Source organism: Pangasianodon hypophthalmus, chromosome 3 (assembly GCF_027358585.1).
Source record: "Pangasianodon hypophthalmus isolate fPanHyp1 chromosome 3, fPanHyp1.pri, whole genome shotgun sequence".
NCBI lineage: Eukaryota > Metazoa > Chordata > Actinopteri > Siluriformes > Pangasiidae > Pangasianodon > Pangasianodon hypophthalmus.
In genome coordinates, this window is record NC_069712.1 from 33,829,505 (window position 1) to 33,834,504 (window position 5,000).

General features: G+C 41.7%; 1 protein-coding gene across 2 annotated transcripts in view; it reads left to right on the forward strand.

The window, feature by feature from the left end:
• Positions 1 to 5,000, forward strand: part of mnat1 (MNAT1 component of CDK activating kinase) — a 19,180-nt gene that overhangs the window by 13,260 nt on the left and 920 nt on the right. The window lies entirely within an intron of this gene.

Here is a 5,000-nt window from a genome sequence, read left to right on the forward strand (position 1 = left end):
CGCTGATCTCACAGTGATTCATTTGATTCTGATTCTTTAGGAAGTGATTCACTGCATTATGATATGCGTATCTCCGAGTTCACCACGATTCGATTCCAATTCTGAATCATCAGAGATTCTCATATTTCGGCAAGATTCGATTCCTATTCCGAATCAGTGCATTAGGAAATCTCACATTTCACCAAGATTCGAATCAGATTGTGAATCAGTTCATTTTGAATTCTCAGATTGAACCACAAATTGATTCTGATTCCAAATCAGTGCATTAACAGTGCTGAATCAATTCACTGAATCAGTGAATTGTGAAATTTCAAATATTGACATGATTTGATTTCAATTCCGAATTGGCCCATTATAACCAGAATTTCGATTTCGATTCTGACCTAGAAAATTATGAACTACCAGATGTCACCATGATTCGATTCCGATTCTGAATCAGTGCATTATGAACAATTCGAATTCAGTCATTTGATTCCAGTTCTGATCAGTGCATCACTATTATTTGATTCTGAATCAGTGCATTATGAAAATATAATCAGATTTCACTAAGAATCAAATCAGATTGTGAATCAGTTCAAATTGATTCTAATTCTGAATCAGTTGCATTATGAACTATCAGTTTTCAGGGCAATTCGATTCCGAATCAGTGCATTATAAAGCATAAATATTACTATTATTTGATTCTGAATCTGAATCAGTGCATCATGAAATAATGTGAGTCAGAACACTGCTGGTAATGAACCTGTGACAGTGTGTAATTACATCATTATTACAGTGTAATAAACTAGATTAAACTACATAATAATGACGTATGGATTAGACAGAATATAAAGTGGGACCCACGGTTACAGTTGTGTGCGTGTGTGTGCGTGTGTGCGTGTGTGTGCGTGTGTGCGTGTGTGTGTGTGTGTGTGAGACAGAGATAAATGATTGGTTATTAATCAAACATACAGACCACATTTCCCATGATGCACTTGGGCACACGGGAGGTGTACTGACAGTTCTGTCACGTTAGCAGTTTCATGCTTCAGTTAAGCTCGCAGTTTGGCCGTGACTGTACACACACACACACACACACACACACACACACACACACACACACACACACAGAGCCGTGCCCTCATCAGCCCCTCAGATGTGGTGTGGGGAGCAAACAGGGCGGATCCTCTTCTCTTTTCTTTCTCATTCTTTTCATGTATGGATCGACCCTTTTGAACTGTGTGTGTGTGTGTGTGTGTGCGCACGTCACCCCATGCAGTTACTTACACACACACACACACACACACACACACACACAGAGTGATCGGGTATTTTAGAAGTGCTGTTTGTCTTGGTTAGGGAATGAGCTGACAGTGTGTGTGTGTGTGTGTGTGTGTGTGTGTGTGTGTGTGTGTGTGTGTTTTGGGACACTCTCACACACACACACACACACACACACACTCAGTTCTGTACCTCTATAAATAAAGGTTGGGCTGGGTGCTTTATTAAAGACAGCTGTGTGTGTGTGTGTGTGTGTGTGTGTGTGTGTGTGGTTTTGTATTGTATTGTGAAGCTCAGAAACACCCATGAGCTTCATACTCTGAATACTTGGGGTTTTCTTTCTTTTGCTCTCTCTCTGTCTCTGTCTCTGTCTCTCTCTCTCAGTCACTTGAGAAGGGACAGATCAGTTGCTCATCCTCCACATCAGCTCAGTCACTTCCTGTCTGAGCTGATGTGGAGGATGAGCAACTTCCTGTTTTAGGTAAAGGGATAGAGAGGAGGAGAAAAGAAATGGAGACTAGAGAAAGAAAGAAAAAGAAACAGAGTAAAAAAAAAAATGATGGACTTTAAATCAAATAGTTTGTGTTTCCCAAATTCCGTTCAGTATTATAGAGTGGAATCTCTCTCTCACTCACTCTCTCACACACACACACACACACTCTCTCACACACACACACAGAGTGTCTCGTGTGCAGTGTGATGGACAGCTGTGTGTGTGTGATATTGTTGTCTTTCCCTCCTCCACTGTTTTTCTTTCCTTCTTCCCACTGAGACTCTGACGCCATAAATCTGCCTGTCTGTCTACCACACACACACACACACACACACACACACACACACACACACACACACACACACACACACACACACACAGAGTACATAAGAGTGTGCATGTGAGTGTGTATGTTGGTGTGTATTAGTGATCAGTGTGGTTTGAATACGTGTAGTTTTAGTGACTTTAAAAATCAGCATCTTCCATCTCGTTTGAACTGATAACTCTGAATCTGAATACGGGATTAAAATCCTGGAGTCTTCACTGATCTAAAATAATCTGATACCTGCTGAGATCAGATAATGATCAGATTATTAGAGCACACTGGGAGGGAAGAACAGATAATCTTCTAATCTTCTAAAATAAGTCTAATCTTCTCCGTGTGCCGTAACCCAACGAGTACACAAATCCATAACGGTACTGAATTCATTGACTCTGGTGCAATAAATATCTTCTGTAATATTTATCAGAAATCCAGGACAGTTTCATGTGAACATCGCGTCGCCGCTGGAGAAGGTTCCGGAGCGCCGGGTTCTCTGTTCTCGTGTTGAGACTCACGTCTCTGCTAATCTCAGTCTGATTGGACATTTGGATATGCAGATGATCTAAAAGCAGCGTTTGACTTGCAAACAATTTCTCTCGTGTGTGTGTGTGTGTGTGAGAGAGAGGTGTGTGTGATGCTTGTAGTCAAAACAGAATATAAAGAGACTTAAAGTTTCCTCTGTAGGTGTAATTTATTTATATATATATATATATATAATATATAAATTTAATTTGTAATTACACAAAAAGTTTGATATTTAAATTCTGCCTAATATTAATGTGCCACTGCGTTAACGTTAGCTGTACACCTCGCTCTGTGTCAAATAAAAGCAAAACAAAGGAAAAAAATCCAAAGTTAACAGCACAATTTTCCCAGAAATTACACAGGTTATATATTATATATGTTTCAGTTTATACTAATGTATTTATTTCTTTATTTAGATTCTGTTTATAATTATGTACTCACAGTAATCACAGCGGCTGTGAAGCTTACTGCAGGAAAAGAGCTCGGAATAAACGCACCTCGTTTTGGAATTACTGATTAAATGTAAATAAACGAGTTGGAAATGTGATTACTGTCGGTTTTAAGATCAGGAAGTCGTTTTTCCACTAGGAGAAATGATTAAATCTAGGTTAAAGTAGTCAAAAACCTGACACTGTGACTCCTCATCTGACACTGAGTAAGACTGAGAGGTTGTGACGTGCGCTGTAGGAGTGTGTCGCCCCCTGCAGGACACACACATACACACACCTCCACTTCCTGTGGGGCTTTAAATTACCATCCAAATGTTTCTCAGAAAATGTAAAAAAAAAAATATATATATACATATGAAAAGTCCTGTGAGGATTTAGATTTAGTCCAGCAATGTCAGCTTTATTCCAATATAACATTTTATACTGCAGTTAAAGTTCAATAGCTAAAAACGTCAAACGCCTTGTGTGTGTGTGTGTGTGTGTGTGTGTGTGTGTATGTGTTGTCCTCACTGTGTGACAGTTTGATTGCTTATCATTCTGTGCTATGATTTAATTCCTCCATCAGTCTGAGAGCATGTGAACGTGCAGTGAAGCCGTGTAGTGTCAGCTCAGGAATGAGGAGTGTGTGTGTGTGTGTGTGTGGGCGAGAGAGGGTTTCACTGCACATCTGTAAGCACTTACACACACACACACACACACACACCCACACACACACCTAATACCTTAATACAGCCTGTCAACAGGAGGGCCTGTCATTCAGCGTGCGTGTGTGTGTGTGTGTGTGTGTGCGCGTGCATGTGTGTGTGTGCGTGCGTGTGTGTAGGGGTTAAAATTTCCCCACACTGCTACTGATGGAGTGTGTGTGAACAAGGGATTGAGTGTCTGAGGAAAGAGTGTGTGTGCCTCGCCCTTCTCAAAGCAGTTACACACTCTCTGCCTATAGCAATGAACACACACACACACACACACACACACACACAGTGTTTTATCCACCTGTTGTGTAATTTAGTGACTTAGTGCGTAAAGGAGTGTAGAAGTTCTGGTATCTCTCTCTCAAACTCTCTCTCACTGTCTCTCTCTCTGTCTTTCTCTTTCCCTGTCGTTCTCTCTCCTTACATATCTGTCTCTCTTTCCTTACACATCATTATATCTGTCTCTCTGTGTCTGTCTCTCTGTATCTGTCTCTCTGTGTCTGTCTCTGTGTCTGTCTCTGTGTCTGTCTCTGTGTCTGTCTTTCTCTATATGCCTCTGAACAATGTGTCTGTCTCTCCCTGTATCTCTCCTTCTCTATGTACATACTCTCCAAATATCTGTCTTTCCGTCTTTCTCTTTCCATGGGTTTTCCTGTCTCCTCACGTCTGTCTGTCCCTCTTTCTTTACCTGTTGCTCCTCCCACATCTCTCTCTCTCTCTCTCTCTTTCTCAGTGCAGTAAGTGTGATTAGTGTAGCCATGTTATTAAGGGTTGTAATAAATGTCATGTTTGTTAACAGAACACTTTTTCCTGAGTGTAATGATTAATTCATCTCTCTCTCTCTCTCCATCTCTCTCTCCATGTCTCTCTCTCCATCTCTCTCTCCATGTCTCTCTCCCCGTGTCTCTCTCTCTCTCTCTCTCTCTCTCTCCCTCCATCTCTCTCTTCATGTCTCTCTCCCCGTGTCTCTCTCTCTCTCTCTCTCTCTCTCTCTCTCTCTCTCCATCTCTCTCTCCATGTCTCTCTCCCCGTGTCTCTCTCTCTCTCTCTCTCTCTCTCCGTCTCTCTCTCTCCATCTCTCTCCCCGTGTCTCTCTCTCTCTCTCTCTCCATCTCTCTCTCCATGTCTCTCTCTCTCTCTCTCTCTCTCTCTCTCTCTCTCTCCATCTCTCTCTCCATGTCTCTCTCCCTGTCTCTCTCTCTCTCTCTCTCTCTCCATCTCTCACTCCATGTCTCTCTCCCTGTGTCTCTCTCTCTCTC